This window comes from Peromyscus eremicus, chromosome 18 (assembly GCF_949786415.1).
Source record: "Peromyscus eremicus chromosome 18, PerEre_H2_v1, whole genome shotgun sequence".
Lineage (NCBI taxonomy): Eukaryota > Metazoa > Chordata > Mammalia > Rodentia > Cricetidae > Peromyscus > Peromyscus eremicus.
In genome coordinates this window covers 17,821,511-17,840,750 of record NC_081434.1, presented here as the reverse complement: position 1 = coordinate 17,840,750, position 19,240 = coordinate 17,821,511, and the positions used below count along the sequence as shown (strand labels likewise).

The 19,240-nt window shown below is 42.4% G+C and overlaps 1 non-coding gene across 1 annotated transcript; it reads right to left on the bottom strand.

Moving 5' to 3' along the window:
- Positions 1-10,381: 10,381 nt before the first annotated feature.
- Positions 10,382-10,485, bottom strand: LOC131895415 (U6 spliceosomal RNA). The gene has a single exon (XR_009375171.1). It is a non-coding gene; the product is annotated as a U6 spliceosomal RNA (small nuclear RNA).
- Positions 10,486-19,240: the final 8,755 nt, after the last annotated feature.

The window sequence follows — 19,240 nt, the reverse complement described above, 5'->3', positions numbered from 1 at the left end:
CTGGATCTCATTCTGTAGACCAGGCTGGCCTCGAACTCACAGAGATCCGCCTGCCTCTGCCTCCTGAGTGCTGGGATTAAAGGTGTATGCCTCCACCACCCAGCCAATATCCTTATTTTTTTAACTTCTATAAATCTGTGACTGTTTTATATTCTGCTTTAAAAAACTTGAGCATATTTTATTTGTTCAAATAATGTCATCATTTAAGACCAAAGGTAAATTCTTTCTCTAGGAAGCCATAATATGTTTGCAGAAACTGGTTTTGATAAATTGGAATGGACAGACAAATGTAAGAATAATAATAAAACAACTTCCATGAAGGACAAGATGTAACTGAAGTGCCTGAGATAACACCATCATGTCCTGACTCCATTTTGTGTTCACTTAGCTCTTGGCCCTCTACTCCTATCATGATCATGTCCACCTTGGCAACACATCTGAGGTTTTTATGACTTTGACCATGGTCTAGATGGATTAACCAGAATAATTAATGTGAACTAAAATAACTGAAGAAGGTATATAAGGCATAAATAATTGTCATGTTGTATCTGAAATAATTACTATGCTAGGCCAGGAATGAACATTTCAATGTTACCCCTGCCCCTCATCTAACATTGGTGTGAGTTATGGTCTTTGTGATTTTTGCCTTTAAAAAACACTGTACTCAGGGGGCTGGAGAGATGGCTCAGAGGTTAAGAGCACTGGCTGTTCTTCCAGAGGACCTGAGTTTAATTCCTAGCACCCACATGGCAGCTCACACCTGTGTGTAACTCCAGGTCCAGGGGACATGACACCTTCACATTAATACACATAAAATAAATTAAAAAACCAGCCGGGCGGTGGTGGTGCACGCCTTTAATCCCAGCACTCGGGAGGCAGAGCCAGGCAGATCTCTGTGAGTTCGAGGCCAGCCTGGACTACCAAGTGAGTCCCAGGAAAGGCGCAAAGCTACACAGAGAAACCCTGTCTCGAAAAACAAAACAAACAAACAAAAAAAAAAATTAAAAAACCAAAACCAGAACAAAACAAAAAATACTGTACCCCTGAGCTTCAACACCAAAAGGTGAGGCATGAGACTTGGTCACCAGCTAATAAAGGACTTTTAATAGGCTTAATCAACATGCTTGTCTGTACCTTTCTCTCATGGATTATTACAGTAGCAAGATTAAAATCAAATCACTGAGGACTGTCAGAAGGGGCCCTTGAGATGAGTCAGCATGGTGAAGGGACTTTGCCAACCCTGACCACCTGAGTTTGATCCTCAGAAGGAAGCGGTAGAGGACAAGAATCAGCTCCAGCAAGTTGTTCTCTGACCTCCACAGATAGAGTATGTGAGCACCTCACCTCCCAGATAAACAGATAAGTAAATCAATGAAAAAAAAGTTTTTAAAGATTAATTTGAGATTTAATCAATTGGATAAAATGAGAGACAAGCAGTTTTTACCACAGCAAGAAGAATGGATATTGAGAGATTGGGAACTGGGCTAGAACTAAGAATGGAGTGTGATGGGTCATGACATTACCAAACAGAAAATGCCACAGAGACAATAGTTAATCGAGGATATCTTTTAAATTTTCAGCTTAATTATTATGAGAGAGACAAACACACAGAGAGATGATTGATGGGGCGGGGGGGGGGGGGCGTGCCACAGACTCACATGTGGAGGTCAGAGTACAACTTTTTGGAATTGGTTTTCTCCTTCCAACATGCGGTTCCCAGGGGTCACACCAAGTTCACCAACCTGTGTATCAAGCACCTTTCCACACTGCACCGTCGTGCTGACCCAAGGCAGAATTATTATAAATGTGCAGCCTTTCTCTTCCGGAGGCATGGTGTGTGAAAGGTGTATGACTACCACCTAAAACTTAGGTGAATGAGACTTTTTGGTTTTGGTGTTTTAGATAAGGTCTCTCTGTGTAACTCTGGCTATCCTGGATCTACCAGGCTGGCCTTGAACTCACAGACATCTGCCTACCTCTGCCTCCCTGTGCTGGGATTAAAGGTATGCACCACTGTACTTGGGGAATCTATCTATCTATCCATCCATCCATCCATCCATCCATCCATCCATCTATCTACACATATTTTTTTAAGGGAAGAAAAATTTAGTTTGGTTTTGAGGGGATATAGTACATCAGGGTGGGGGAAGGCAGAAAGGGAGATGGCTCCCTCCATTCTAACAAGAATGTGTACCAGGGATCATTCAACTCTTCATATTCCAGAATAACAAGAAGCAGAGAAAAGAGAGCTAGGTATGGTGGTTTGTGTCTTGGAAGGCTGAAGGCAGAGGATTGCTCTGAGTTCATGACTAGCCTTGGTTGCAGAGTGAGATTCTGTCTCAAAGAAACAAACAAACACCAAAACAGGACATAAAAATAGGCTCATATAGGCAGGACTTCCGGGCAGGAAGAATAAATGGGAGGAGGAATTTAGGCTCAAAGGGAAGAAAAAAAAAAGAAAGAGGTGACAGAGGGACACCTGGGACCAGCTGGCAAACACAGAGGAAGCAGGAAAGTAAGACATACAGAATAGAAGAAAGGTCAAAAGCCCAGAGGCAAAGTGTAGATGAAAAGAAACAGGTTGAATTAAGTTAAAAGAGATAGTGGGACAAGCCTAAGCTAAGGCTGAGCATTCATAATTAATAATAAGTTTCTGTGTCTTTATCTGGGAGCTGGTTGGTGGCCATACCATATGAAAATTTCAACTACAAATGGTGCCCAATGTGGGGCCCAAATTTCCACATAGGGTCCGAGAAAGCTGAAAAACAAACAAAAAACAAATATGGTTCCTTTTTTTTGGGGGGGGGGTTTCAAGACAGGGTTTCTCTGTGTAGCTTTGTCCTGGATCTCTCTCTGTAGACCAGGCTGGCCTCGAACTCACAGAGATCCGCCTGGCTCTGCCTCCCGAGTGCTGGGACCACCACCGGTCCAAATACGGTTCCTTTAAGAGGTGCTGCTGTGTGGTAGAACACTTGAGCAGCCAGCACGATAAGTAGAAACAGCAAGCTGAGTATAAACACCTGCCACAGTGTGGGCACTAACTTCCTGGAGCTGGGGCAGTTCAGTGCAGCTTGTGGTTAAATGCAGCTCTTAGCCAGGCCTGTAGGCTTAAGGCTCAGCTCTCACAGAGCCAAGGAGAGGGTGGAGCCAACCACTAGAGCCACACAGCAGAGGGCTTAGCTGCCGCTTAGCAGTTTGAGGTTTGGCTCAAGAGGTCAGGGAACACTACAGGTGCATAGAAAAACAAATCCAGACCATAAAAATCCTTTAAACAGGCTACGATGTACATGGTGTTTATGAAAGAAAAAAATGGGTATAGACAGTCATAGGAAAAAAATAAATAGTTTAAAAATAATTAAGTAAAGTCTTTAAAGAAAGAGTAAAGTAATATACAAAGAATAAGCCACATAAAAATGGGAAATAGATGGGGAGTCTGGATTCTGTATGGTTGTTGACTTTGAATTTTTTGAATGCTTCTGAGTGAACAGCAGCTGCTGAGAGACATGGGATTGTAAAAGGAATTGCTGAATTAATTAACCAGCCTAGATACTTTAGGGATGTCTTAACTTTAAAATGGAATTCAGAAAATATATTGTGTTAGGAGAGAGGTTATACTTTTGTTTCCACAGGAAATGAAAGGCTGTGGATTCCTTCAAAATTAATAGAGACAAGATTTGACTGAGGGAGACCCCCTAAAAATCTTGGCTACAGACATTAAAAAAAAAAAAAACAACCTAGAAAAACTTCAAGACAGGTGACATATATACTGATCCCTCAACATAGGGACATCTCTGAGACTGGATGAGACATGATAAATCTTGTGGATAATAGAGTCTTTATGACTTATTATTACATGCTGTCCTTTCAGATGGATGCTCATCAGATAGAGGTTTGGTTATAGAGTCCAAACAAACTTATAAAGTTGACAGATGTCTTTTATCTGCTCAAACATAAAAACAAAAAAATTATCTTTGGCTGGTTTGTGTACAATGCACAGTCCATACTTGTGTTAATGCAGATATGTATGTTACCTTTGAAAGTTTGTGTGTTTTCAGAGCAAAGGAACCAGAAACCAATGAAAATGGGTGGCCCAGGTGATCCAGCCTTTCAGAGTGCCTCTGTTGCAGTTTGCACAGAGTTCTGAATTCAGAACAACTTCAAGGTTGCTAGCTGAGATGGTCTAGCCTCACAGAATGTTCTAGCCAGGATTTCAGAAAAGCCTTGTACTTTCCCATTACACAGAGACCGTACAACAAATGTTATAGCTAGTTTTCTTAGGACTTGACCATTATCTCAATTTTCTCAGGGTCCCCTGGGGATGTTGTTGGCCCCAAACAACAGGACACAGTCTAGAGAACATAACACCCACATTCCCAAGAGGTGAGTGTTTGGTTTTTGGTCATTCAGTGGGTTATGGCTGTTTGTCATCATTTAGTGGGGATATAGGAATACAGGATAAAAAGACAACTATTCATCTCAAATATTTTACATTGGTATGGATTTTTGTATTGATACAAATTTAAGATTATTTTTGTTATATCATATATATGTTTCTACTGTTGTTTCAGGTATTGTACCTATGCAGCCCATTTAAAAATGTAATATAAAGTTCTAGTCCTTGAAAGCTATTATTACAAACTGTTTAGAATAATTAATAAATGCAGGTTAGCAGTTAGTCATCTATAGCAACCGAACTTGTAGTCATGTTAAGTATGTTTTCAAGGTTAAACAGATCTATTTTTAGATAGACAGATGTTCTTCAAACGCTTCAGAGACCTACAGAATATGTCATTTAGGATGTTTAATAACCTAAGGCTTTTCATGACAGTGAGACAACTATGGCAGCACCAATCTACTTCATAAAAGGATGATGGGCATCGAAGAACCTCCATATGGAGTTCACGTTCACTGTGGCAAAGCTAGCCATTTGGGTAAGAAAGTACCTTTGTCTTGACTGCTGACAGTATGCTGTATAAACTGGATAAGCAGGACACAAAGGAAAAGGGACTGCCAAACTTTGCCAGGACAAGGTGGGACAGTCCTTTAAAATTCCTACTTCACATAAAAGTCTGTCAGATATTCTAGGCCTGTAGGCTGAAGATGGATGCCCCAACATTGCAGAAGAACCTTGGGTAACTGTCTAGGCAACCAGATGTTTTTTGTCATTTCTATAGTTTAGGAAGTTGCTTGCTCTGTGCTTCTTGTTTACTCAGGTAATATTGTATCCTTCTCGGGTCTCTGATGGAGGTGAAGATGAGCTAATTATAGTTATAGTTTTCCTTGTTGCCAAATTAAAAAAGAAACTTATAGAAGAGAGATAAAATTTAGGATGTTGAGAAACGTAAGTTTAAATTACTTATCTAAAAAGTGTTTTGAGGTCTAAAAAGATAATTTTGGGCTGATAATACAAGTTAGGATAGAAAGTAAATTAGGAACACAACTTTGGACTCACCAAGATAGGATAGATAATGGAGTATTTTCTCTGAATTTTCCAAATGCAAATGGATTGGATATTGTAAATGTAATTCTTACTTGATAATTTTTCTTATTGCATATAGTCTTACAATGTTAAAGCTAAAAACTTTCTTTTATTTAGATAAAAAGGGAAATGTTGTTGAATATTTGTTTAACTATGCAAAGATATGTTTCTGTTTTACCTTGCCTGCCTAAGGCACCTGATTGGTCTAATAAAAAGATGAATGGCCAATAGCGAGGGAGGAGGTATAAGTGGGACTTCCAGGCAGGGAGAGTAAGTAGAAGAAGGGATTTAGGCTGGAAAGGAAGGAAGAAAGAAAAAGAGATGACAGGGGAAACCAGGGGCCAGCCAGCCAGACACAGAAGAAGCAGGAAAATAGGACATACAGAATGAAAGAAAAGTAAAAGCCCAGGGGCAAAATGCCAGTGAATAGAAACAGGTTAAACTAAGTTAAAAGAGATAGTGGGACAAGCCTAAGCTAAGGCTGAGCACTCATAATTAATAATAGGTCTCTGTGTCTTTATTTGGGAGTTGGTTGGTGGCCAAAAGAAAATCCCAACTACAGGCTCACCTAGATTTTTGGAAGAAAACAGTCAATAACAGTTTCAAGGTTTTTGGAGTGGCCTGACATTCTAGCAGTTTAATTTCTTGCCAGGTGGTCATCTCCACAGGCAGGCCACAGCACAGCAGCTTGCTTCTTCAAGGTCGACGTGAATGTGAAGCATCTATTGGTGAGATGGATTCTTAAGTAATGCGACTGTTCATCGCGTGGCCAGATGCTGTGATGTAATCCTAGGGGTAAAGTTTTACCACCTTGGTCACAGTCTTTGGGTTGGAATCAATTCTGTTTCCACCCAGACTCAGGGAGAGAGGCTTAAAGAAAGTTCTCAGTCCCTAAAACAAGGGATCATGGAGAGTTATCTTCAGGGGTGTCTGCCACATTTACCGACAGGGGAAGGAAACCAATGCATAAATGTTCCTCTCTCCTTTATTCACGCAGCCAATTCTTGGTGAATTCTACTGCATGATTTATATACTTATTCATTTGGCCTACTGAGGCTAGAGCAGTGTGTAGGAGTGTGTGTGTGTGTGTGTGTGTGTGTGTGTGTGTTGTATGCAAATGTGTGCATGTTTGTGTGTGCTGGTGTACACACCTGCTCATGCACATCTGTTGGACATCAGTTGCCTTCCTCTAGTGCTCTTTATCTTTAGAGGGGGTTATCTCATGGAACCTAGCTAGGGCTCACTGATTGGCTAACCTGACTGGCTAGAGAAGCCTTGGGATCCTCCGGTATATGCCCTTCGATCCTGGGATTGCAGGTACACACCATGACTCCTGTCCTTTTACTTGGACTCTGGGGATCTGAACTCAGGTCCTCAGGCTTGCACAGAAAGCAGTTCTCTGCTTATCCACCTCGCCAGCCAGGTTGTATCTCTAAATACTTGATTGAAGTAGCTGATGCTGTAGGGAAAGAACTTCACCAAGTATGAATTTGGCAGTTCTTGACAGTTCAAAACAGAGTAGCAATAGTAGTGGATGTAAAAGAGAAAACTATTAAAGAGTGTTTATCACAAACCACAAATGCTTATAACCTGGGCGCATGGGAAGTCTTCGCTACATAGTGAGTTCAGTGCCAGACTGGGCTACGTAAGACTATTTGTCAAAAAACAGCAACAACAAAAAGAAAAGAATATTACCATAAAAACCACCAGCTACCTCAGTTTTCTGGTATGCTGGATACTTTTGTTTCAACTTGATACCAGCTAAAGCCATCAGAGAGGAAGGAGCCTCAATTGACAAAATGCCTCCCTAAGATCCAACTGTAAGGCATTTTCTTAATTAGTCATTGATATGGGAGGGTCCAGCGCATTGTGGGTGTTGCCACCCCTGACTGGTGGTCCTGGGTTCTATAAGAAAGCAGGCTGAGCAAGCCATGAGGAGCAAGCCAGTAAGCAGCTCCCCTCCATGGCCTCTGCGTCAGCTCCTTCCTCCAGGTTCTTATCCTGCATGAGTTCCTGCCCTGCCTACTTTAGAGGATGAACTGTTACACAGAACTGTGAGCAAAGGAAACCCTTTCCTCCCCAAGTTGTTTTTGATCATGGTGTTTCATCACATCTATAGGAACTTTACCCAAGACATCTGTGTTTCCAAAATGCCTGTCCCCCTCAATTGTTTGAGTAACTGTGACTGTCTCCAGCCAGGTGAAATGAAGTGACTCTAAGGCCCTAAATTCAGAGGTTGGGATTATGAAGAAACGGATAGCATGACACTTGAGAAAGGAAATCCATTGGGTGCTTAAGAAAAAGACCTGAGTCAGAGTCAGTTGGACACCATGTCAAACTGATGAGTGACGCCGATGTTTCAGAAATGGTCCCTTGAGCTTAGCACTGGCTTCATGGTCAGAGCTCTCATTTTCTTTCCCTAGAATCGACGTGGTGCTCTTCCAAGTGACTGAAGACAGGTGGTGACCACTGGTGGAGTGACAGGTCTTAGCCAAGCGCTCGCATGGCATTTCACAACATCCTCATGAGATGAGGTGCTATTATTAGTTTCCCGAAGCACGGGGGCCACTACCAGCCTCAGTTAGGATGTTGAGTAACTTGCCCGAAGTCACACAGCTCGTAAATGACAGAGCTGAGATCCGGGCTTATGGCCGATGAGTCAGAAGTCTGAGCCTATAACCATAGCTTTACACTACTGCTTTTGGGGGGGTCAAGCTAGGGCAACCTGATGGCTGATATAGACATGCATATTAGATATAAACTGTATTATGTGTATAAATGCATGTGTGTTGAAAAGCATCTGAAAGAGTTTTTGTGCTTCATTCACTCTGAAGCCCAGGCCAGACTTAAACTTGTCATCATCCTTCTGCCTCAGTTTCCCCAGTAGCTGGGATTATAGGCCTGTGCCACCAGATCTAGGTCCATATCTCATCTTACTCTCAAACTACTGAATTTAAACATTTTTTTTTAACTAGAAAATTCGATCTTGTCTGCAGAGACAGAGAGCAGACAGGTGGGTACTTGAGGGTGGGAAAGGCCTGAAAGACAGAATAAAGGAATTACAACATGGCAGGTAGAAACTTTGGGGGTGATGAATGTGCTCACCGTATGTCGATTGTCAGGATGGTTTCGCAGTGCGTATCAAGGCTGCCAGATTATAAACTTGAAATATATGCAGGTTTGTTTGTTTTTTTTTAAGATTTATTTATTTATTATATACAGTCCTCTGTCTGCATGTATGCCTGCAGGCCAGAAGAGGGCACCAGATCTCATTATAGATGGCTGTGAGCCACCATGTGGTTGCTAGGAGTTGAACTCAGGACCTCTGGAAGAACAGCCAGTGCTCTTAACCACTGAGCCATCTCTCCAGTCCTATATGCAGGTTCTTTAGTGTCAGTTCTACCCATTTTTCAATAAGGCAGTGTTAGGTATCAAGAGAAGCTCAAAGGCCCAGGCATGCACACGGTGCACATACATGCAGGTGAACACTCATACAGGGCAAAGGAATCTAAAAAAGAAAAAGAGAAAGTTAACAATCTTGTCCAAGATTAGCTGCAGAGATGCAAGCAGACACAGCATAATAATCTGTTTTTGTTTTTTGTTTGTTTGTTTGTTTAGACAGTGTCTCATTATGTAGCCTTGGCTGGCCTGAAACTTGCTATGTAGACCAGGCTGGCCCCAAAACGACAGAGCTCCACCTGCCTCTGACTCCTGGGTGCTAGGATTAAAGACGTGCTCCACCACACCAACCACACCACAATTATTGAACAAAGCCCCTGCCATCCTTTTCGGGAGGCTGAGGCAGGAGGCAGGAGGGCGGCTGTGAATCTGACACTAGTTTAGTTTCTTAGTAAGTTCCTGAGCTACAGAGGAACACTCGTCTCAAAACAAAACAAACAAAAATAACAATACTTCCAGGCCGGAGAGTGGGTGCCTATAATCCCCGAACTGGGAAAGTAGGGAAGGAAGATCAGAACTTCAATCAAGGCTGTCCTCTCTCTGCTACTCAGGCAGTTTTGAGGTCAACTTGATGATATGTGGGACCCTGTCTCTAAACAATAACAATAACAACAACACACACATTTTTAAACTTAGGGTAAGAGGAACCCTTATTCACTGCTGGTGAGAACACAGAATATACAGTCATTATAGAAATCAATTTGGAGGTTCCTCAAAACACGAAAACAGAACTGCATATGGCCCAGCTGTTCTGTTCCTGGCATACCACTCAGAGAACTCCATATCTTGCCACAGACCCACTTGTATAACCATCTTGCCTGCTGCTCTGTTTACTACACTAAGGAAATGGAACCAAACTAGATGTCTTTCAACAGATGAGTGGATAATGAAAATCTGTGTGTGTGTGTGTGTGTGTGTGTGTGTGTGTGTGTGTGTGTGTAATGTTATTCAACTCTAAAGAAAAATGAAATCACGCAGTTTGAAGAAAAATCAATGGACCTAGAATATATAGTAATAAGTGAGGTCACCCAATCTCAGAAAGAAAAATAAAAAAGGAACACATGTTCTCTCTCAAACATGGGTCTTAGTTTATAGTGTGTGTGTGTGTGTGTGTGTGTGTGTGTGTGTGTATGCCTGTAAGTTTGGATATAGTATAATATTTAAAAGAGAGACCAAGGACGGAAAATAATCATGAAAGATGATATAGAGTTATTGTTTTCCTTTCTCTTTTTTTTTTTTGTGGTAGATAAGTACGTAAAATGTAGCCGAGCTGATCATCCAAGTGTAAAACCCTAAGTGAAGCTCCCGGGCTTCAGAACGTCCATTCTAACTGTATTGAAAGTTACTGAGATGTACAGAGGTTAGACTGGCCAAATGTTTGAGTAGCTGCCTTGCTCGAGCTGTGTGGTGTTTCTATTTGTGAATTCATTACAATGAAGTGATTTTTATTATAAAAACTTTGCAAATTTGCTTATATTCTTTGTACCGGGGCCATGCTAATCTCTGTTTTGTTCCACTTTTAGCAAATGCGCTGTCAAAGTGATCGCCCAACATAGTTTTTGTTTGTTTGTTTTTTTAAAAACATGTGTTTTCATTTTATGTACAGGTATTTGACATGTATGTTTGTACACCACGCGCTTGCCTGGTGCCCACGGAGGCCAGAAGAGGGTATCAGATGTCCTAGATCTGGAGTTAGAGATAGTTGTGAGCTGCCACGTGGATCCTCGGAATCGAGCCCAGGTCTTCTGGAAGAGCAGCCAGTGCTTTTAAATTTTCCATCCCCTCAACATATTTTTAAAAAGGTAAATATATCTCTTCAGAATCTTATCTTTATTACACTTAATCAATCTATTGGGAATTTTAAAAAAGGAATTCTGTAATTGTATGGCCAGCAGGGGGCAACTAAATACTTGGAAATGGCACCCTGTGCAAGGGGAAAAAAAGTTAAAATTGGGATTGTCTGTTGGCATTGTGCTGTGTGAGACAGCTGAATGCCTTTTAAAATGGTAATTAACACCTAGTCACACATTCACACTTCGAATTTGTGAAAATAATTGAGCACTCTTAAGCAGACAGATTATAAAACCACATGCTAAGGCCTGTCTGTGCTACACTGTTTGGGTTTTCGGTATTCATATGTGTCTGTCTTGCTTTTAATTTTTATTATAAAAACATGGACGAGAGTTTTAAGAAATGATGACAACAAGACAAATCAGAATCATGGTGGGTTATTAAACCCATTTCCATATACAAATACAAAAATTCTGAAAATAGAATGTCATCCAGTGTGAGACGTGCTGTCCGTGTGCCCGCAGGGCTCTGATGCACCCTCAGACTGGCCACCTCTCTGCAGCCCAAATGGGAGCCTGCCAGAGCTCTCTCTCTGATAGTTACACACCGTTCAGGACATTGAGAGATGGGAAGACAGTGGATTCAAGTGCCCTTCACCCATGCACTTGTCCTTCTGTGGCACCTACTCACCACACTGTGGGAACTTCTTCAGCCCATTTCCAGCTCCACCAGTGAGAAACTAGTCTAGCTTTTTATTTTTTTGTTTTTAAAGTCAATTTGCTTTTGCCTAGGCCCGTATTTGAGCATAAACCCTAAAAATGGCCTAGGAACCAAATCATGTTTTTTTTGTTGTTGTTGTTGTTTCTCTGTGTAGCTTTGGAGCCTGTCCTGGACTAGCTCTGTAGACCAGGCTGGTCTCGAACTCACAGAGATCTGCCTGCCTCTGCCTCCCGAGTGCTGGGATTACAGGCACGCGCCACCACCGCCCGGCTCATGTTTTTATACTGTTAAGATCACTACACAATGCCACTCAACCTTCAAAAGCCACGGAAGGGGACACTTTCTGTAACAAAGGGCGTGTGGTTTAAGTTCAGCTTTTTGTTGTTTGACCACCGTACAATTATACACTCTGCATGTCATGTGACCCCCCACAGCCATAACTGAAACGTAACTGCTGGCTTCTCTTCCTCCTTTTGAGACCAAGAGTTGTGCCCTTGTATCATCTGCTTTATGCCTTTGGGTCTCTGTTAGCATGCTGAAGGTACGTTAGTCCTTTACAGCAAAAGATGTCAAGTTATTTCTCTCCCGAAGTGATCACAGCCTTCAGGCGACCCTCCCATCTCAGGGAGCAGAGTCCTCTGCCATCAAGGAGCTGAGTCTCCTGCACTCACAGAGCCCATTGAGCCCTCCGGCACTTGGGGGAGCCGACCTAGTCACACATTCATTCACACGTTGAATTTGTGAAAATAACTGAAAGCACTCTTCTAAGAAAACAGATTCTAAAACCACATTCTGAGGTCTATTTGGACTAGAGTTTGGGGGTTGGAATTTCAGTAATTCACTCTTCTAAGAGAACATTATAAAACCACATTCCAAGGTTTATTTGTACTAGAGTTTTGGGTTGGACTTTCAGTGTTTTATGTCTTTATAATGGATTAGTTTATTTTTTAACTTCCTGTATTATAAAAAGAATATTAATAAAGATAGGCTTGTTTTGGTAGAGTGTTCTAGGGCTGTCCTGCATTTCACTAGGTATTCTAAGATTAAGGAAATGGAGAGACTTCTGCTACAAGTAGTGCCTTACTTAAAATGATTCAGCTTAATGATTTTATACTTCTCACTGGTGTGAAAGGGACCTACATCCAGTAGGAACCATACTTGGCTATCCTGTGGGAGGCTCTGGCCTTAACCCTCAGCACCACAGAAATAAAACAAACCTATGCTACAGGTTTTGAATTTTGATTTTTTTTTTTCCTTAGTTAGTGAGATGTAGAACAGTACTGGCCTGTGTTACTAAGTGGCCATGGGGATATGTAACAAAAACTCTCCATACCCTGCTAAGTAATAATGACCAGCAGGTTAGGTATATTAAATGTACTTCCAACTTAAGATATTTCCAACTTAATCTCTACCTGGAAATAACCCTACTGGATCAGAGCTGAAGAGATGGTTCCATGGTTAACAGCACTTGGTGTTTTTGGAAGAGACCCAAGTTCATTTGCCAGCACCCACATCAGGGGGCTCACAACTGCTTGGAAAAAATAAATCTTGAAAAAAGGGAAGTTTCTGAACAATTTTCTAGCCTTCTTTGAGGAGGCTAATTTTATGTCCTTATTAGCATATGACACACAACAATGAGTTTCATTATGATAGTTCCATACATGCCCATAATGCACTTGGCTCATATTCACCCCATCACCCTCTCTTCCTCTCTCCCACCACTCCCACTTACCTCCTTCCTCTCTACTCAGCTGGTGTCCTGGGAACTTCCATGTCCCCACCCCCCAGCCCCAGTAGGTTACTTTAAGCGGTGCTCACAGGAGCATTGGTGAGGGCGTGTTTACAGTAGAATGGGCACCTTCCCGATGGGTATACCACAGAAGAAAATATTTCTGTCTTAACAACCATTAACTGCCTATAGATCCATCCGGTGTGTGTGTGTGTGTGTGTGTGTGTGTGTGTGTGTGTGTGTGTGTAGACCTTGTAAGCCCCTCTTCTTATACCATAGGGCCAGTCATGTGCAGGTCTTAACGTGGGTATTCACAATTACTGTGAGTCCAAGAGCGCTACAACCACACCATTGCCTGGAAGTTCCATACCCCCCCTCCCCGCTCCCATCCTTTGGCTTGTACTACACAGAGACTAATTTTTAAGCCTTTCCATAGAAACCAAACCAATAAAATGTATAAATGTAACTTTTTAGAGATGAATATTTATTTTTATAGAATTCATACACGTGACTGTGGTGACCTAGTAGGGTTTCAGTTTGAGGCAAAGATCCTAGCAGAATCTCTTCCAGCTCTGAGAATGCCCGTCTTTGATGTAATAAGACCTTCAGCCAACTGGATGAGGTCCAGTCACATTATGAAGAGCACTCTGCTTTACCCAAAGTCCACTCATTTAAATGTTAATCTCTTCCAAAAGCACCATCACAGAAACATTCTGAATAATGTTTAACCAAATATCTGGGCAACATGACCCAGCCACCTTGGTATACAAAATTAATCATCACAGTGTCCTACTTGTTTATACCACAGTCAAAAAAAATTGGAAACGATCTTCCATGGTTAGAATATCCAAGCCTGATCTAGGTTTGATTGCAATACAAAGGATATCCAGCAAGTGTGTGCTGACTTTTAAACTGCACATGAGTCTGGCACCGTGGCTCGCTAGGTGAACGTGCCTTCTGCCTAGCCTTGTAACCTGAATTTGATCCCTGGGACCTACATGGTGGGAGGAGAGAGCTTAAGTTCAGCACGTTGTCTTCTGACTTCCACATGTGCACTGTGGCACACACACACACACACACATACACACACGCGGTATGAACTGAATTTATATGACTGAATTAAATTTCCCTGGAGGTTTCTGGGTTCTGCCAGGCTTCCGGTGTGGTGCTGGTGGAGAAGAGAAGGTAGGATGAAGGGAAAGCTCTAGATAGATTGTGTAGCTTCCCCGACTGGCTCCCCAGCTAACCCTGTATGCAGTTTGGATGAGTTATTTGGCTTTGATGTAGCTCTCCATTTCTTCCCCTGAACAAAGAGAACCATCCTGGCTACTTGCGGTACATTTTGCTTCATTAAGCAGCATTCGCTGCTCTTCCCTGTGTGGACATGCAGTGGGGTGGCGTGTTTTGGTGGCCCTGCAAGCTGATGACTTAACCTGATTGGGGAAATGCTGTAGAACTGGCTTGTATCAGCCAGGTTTGGTGTCCATACTGGTGATCCCAGCACTTAGGAGGTTGGAGGCAGGAGGATCAAGAGTTCATGATGGTCCTGCTCAGCTTCTTGGGTTTTCCAGGTCATGTATTACTGTTTTCATGAGATGCTGTTTCAAAAAACAAATATGGCTCCCCTCCCCGCACCAAAAAAAAAAAAAAAAAAAAAAACAAAAACAAAAACCAAGGAAAGAATTGACATGTGTAACTTTCAAGATGAGTGAAAGGCCAATATGAGTTCCCAAGGGCTTTCTTCTTGTCTTTTCTTACCTTGCCAAATGATTCCTGTGAAGGTGGTAGCACTAGCTGGGCATGGAGGTTTATCCATCGACTCCCAGTGCATGGGAGGGAAATGTAGGCGGATCTCTGTGACTTCTTGGCTAGCCTGGCTACCTATAGAGTTCTAGGCCAACTAGGACTACATAGTAAGACCCACCCTGTTTCAAAAAAAAACAAAAAACAAAAAACAAAGCTTTAGTAGGGGCTGGTGAGATGGCTGAGTGGATAAACGCATATGCGAGGCAAGCCTGAGAACCTGGGTTCAAATCCCACGACACAAGAAGAGGTAGAAAGAGAGAACCAAGTCCACGAAGTTGTCCTCTGGCCCTCACATGTGCCCTGTGGTACAAACGCCCCCACACATATTATGCACACACACAATAATCATAAAAATTCAATCAATCAATCAATTGAATTCAAAAATTCAGAAGTCGGGCATGAAGGTGTACGCTTGCAATACCACCTACTTGGGAGGCTGAGGCAAGAGGATTGCCACATTCAAGGCCAGACTGGGCATCTCAGCAAGATCCTGTTTCAAAATGAAATACAGAGAAATGAGGAAGGGCTAGAGATGTGAGCTAAGTGATAAGAGTGCTTACTTACCAGGAAGAAGGCCTTGAGTTTAATTCTCAGTATAGGAAAAAAACCTTTTCATGAGTCTTAGGAGGCTGGGGCGATGACTCAGTGGATAATCCTACTTCAAACAGTGAGGATGGGACCCCCGAGTTGGCTCAGCAGGTAAAGCGCTTGCTTCGCAAGACTGGTAACCTCATTGGTTACTCTCTAATTGGTTATTGATCATTGGGTTTAATTCCCGAACCCAAGTAAAGGCAGAAAGAGAGAACCCAACCCATAACATTGTCCTCTGACCTCCACACATGTGGAGGTGGCACGTGTGTGCTCACACATGTGTATCACACACACACACACACACACACACACATGCACACATACCACAGCAGTAATAGCTGTTGTCCTGTATCTTAACTGTAATCTGAGTTCAAATAGGAAGGTAAATCAGAGAAAGTGGAAAAGAAGAAGGAAGAGGAGGAGGAAGAGGAAAGGAACACCATTGGGCTGGGGCTACAGCTCAGCGGCAAAGTGCTTGCCCGGCATATGTGGGGCCCTGGTGTTCAACCCATAGTGCCATCACTACCACCACGACAAAAATCATAAAACCAAAAACCAAACCAAAACAGAAAAAAATTTTATTACTCTTACTGATAAAGCTTCTTGAACCACATGAATCCATCGTATAACTACAACCGTTTTTAAAAAATTAGTTCTCCTGAAGAACAAATGGGAGTTGGGTGTGATGGTGCATGCCTTTGGTCCTAGTACTCCAGCAGCAGAAGCAGGGGGATTACTGTGAGTTCCAGGCCAGCTTAGTCTGCATAACAAAAGCAAAATTCAGAAAGAAAGAAAGAGAGAAAGAAAGAAAGAAAGAAAGAAGAGAGAGAAAGAAAGAGAAAAGAAAAGAAATAAAGGAGGGAGGGAAGGAAGGGAGAATAAATGGGAGGTGACTATCAACTCCGATGTCAGATAGACTTGTGTAGGATCAACTTGTTTCACGGTTGGTGTCAATAATAGAAAGAATGAGAATTGGATCTTAGGTTACTTTAGTATTGAGCCAGCCTGCCTCCATCTTGGGCTTGAAAGCCATCTTATAGTCAAGACAAACTAGGTTCATTCCTGTTTATGATTAAATCTCTGTTTCTCAAAGATTGGGCTATGCGCACCTGTAACCTTAACTACAAATGGTTCTGTGCTGCCTGTTCCTGGAAACGGCAACTGTTCCTTTGTTTAAAAACATTGTTATCATCACTTTGCAACCCTACCTTTGTTTCAGGAGGTTGTTATGACCACTGTTGTTATGACTACCTTGTTATGTTCTGTGTCTGTAACCCTGCCTATATGCCTGCCAAATCCCCCAACTGGAATCCCCCTACCTCTGAGCTATAAAACCCTTATCCTCCCCATGTCCAATGCTGACCTCTTGAACACCACCTTAGAGGGAGGCAGCTCATGCACGTGAATTTAAAAAAGCTTGCTTTAATTACTTGCTTGAATTAATTTGGCCATGATGATTTGGGTCAGTGGTCTTTCTCCTCAAATCTTTGGGATTAACATTGGAAGCCGAGACTGGGCCCTGATAACACAATTTATTATGGGTAAGCAAATTTGAAAGAGACAACAAGAAAGAGGTTGGGTCTTATCTTCTCCCCTAAATATTAATTGAAATCCTCCTATTTGGGAAAGGTAGTAGAAAGAAACATGGGATTACTGTTCTTTACAGTCTTGTAAGAGCCAGGTAGGGAAGCCATGAGGGAGAACAGGTGGCTTGCTGTAACTCCAATGGATGAATCATTGCTGTTATGATGTAACATTAATGTAACATGTTACATTAATGTTACATCATAACAGCAATGATGTGAAAATAGTAGTACTAGCTGAGCATGGAGGTTTATCCATTGACTCCCAGTGCATGGGAGGGAAATGTAGGCGGATCTCTGTGACTTCCTGGCTAGCCCGGCTACCTATAGAGTTCTAGGCCAACTAGGACTACCTAGTAAGACCCTCCATCCATATGTTCGAATCCTCACACACACCCCAGAATGGTGACTGATGTTAGGAGCTATGTCTTTGGGGGGGTGACTGGATGATGTAGGCAAAGCCCTCATGAATGAGATTGGTATCCTTATGAAGCAGGCCTGAGAGACATCCCCTCACTTAGGAAACTGGGAAGACAGCTATTTATGAGGCAGGGGGTCCTCTGGGATGTGAATCTGCTGATGCCTTGATCTCAGACTTTTTCTGGGCTTCAGAACTATCAGAAATAAGTTTCTGCAACCAAAGCCAATCAACCACCAGACCCCAGGGGTGGTATTTACGACAGCAGCCCCAACATGCTGAGACAATTGTAGTATTTTGGAAACTTTTTATGTTCTGGCTATGTTTTTAGTACATGTAAGATAGATTTTTATGACATAGTAAAAATTAAACTCAAGAATTTAGTTTATTTCGCATATTTACTTACTTGTCATTTATGTGTATGGGTGTTTTTCCTTGCATGTCTGTACATCACATGCATGCAGTGCCCATGGAGGTCAGAAGAGCCCTAGAACTGGTTATAAATGGTTGTGAACCACTGTGTGGGAATCAAACCCAGGCCCCAGGTTCAATTCCCAGGACCAGACAAAGAAGGGAGGGAAGGGGGAGGGAGGAATAAAAGCTCCATGTTGGCCAGAGCCTCATTTTTTCGACATTGAGGCTGAATTTACTCCTCCTCCACCTTTCTCGATTCCTCCCTCCCTCCCTCCCTCCCTCCCTCCCTCCCTCCCTCCCCCCTTTCTCTTTGACAGGTCACTTTTTTCTGTGATGCAAATGGCATTGAATCATAGACCAGTCTATATGGTGTAGCTATGAACTCTTCTAATCCATCAAAGTGGAATGTACGTCCATTGGCTAGTGTCTTGTTTCATTCATTCATTCATTCATTCATTCATTCATTCATTCTCTTCTTGTTCTTCCTTCTCCTCACCTTCAATTTCATCCACTCACTCATTCATTATAATGTGAGCTGTGTGGCGCTCAGAGAAGAACTTTGTGGAGTTGGAGTTGGTCCCCTCCTTCCCCTTTCACAGGCTTCCTGGGATCGATATTAGTTGTCAGACTTGCATAGCAAGCTCCTTTGCCCACTGAGCCATCTAGCCATCCCACTTCTTCTTCTTCTTTCTTTTTTTTTTTTTTTTTGAGTCAGGGTTTTGCTGCGTTGTTGTTATCTAAACTCATCTTGAATTTGCTTGTTGGCCCAACTGACTCCGGGATTTTCATGTATAACCTCCAGTATACCGAGGCCTATCCTTCTATTCCTACTGGATTGAGAGATTTTTCGGTTGTTGAAGTTTGTCGGGCAGGTTTTACGCACTTATTGGGATGACTGTGAAGTTTTGGCCCCGAGTGCTCTGCCTCCCGAGTGCTGGGATTAAAGGCGTGTGCCACTGCCGCCCACGGGGAGGGGGTGATCTTTGATTTTTACACTTGAGAAAGGACAAGTGAGGTGATGTAACTAGCAAGTGGCAGGGGCAGGATTAGAACTAAGATCTGTTTAGTTTTTGTCTGGGAGTTCAACTCCTTTACAACATAGCAAGCCAGTCAATCAATTCTGTATTACCCGAGTGTGATGGCACATACCTATCATCACAGCCCTCGTCTGGGAGGCTGAGGAAGGAATCTGGGGAGTATGAGGCCAGCATGAGCTATATAGTGAAACATTATCTAAAAAAAAAAAATTA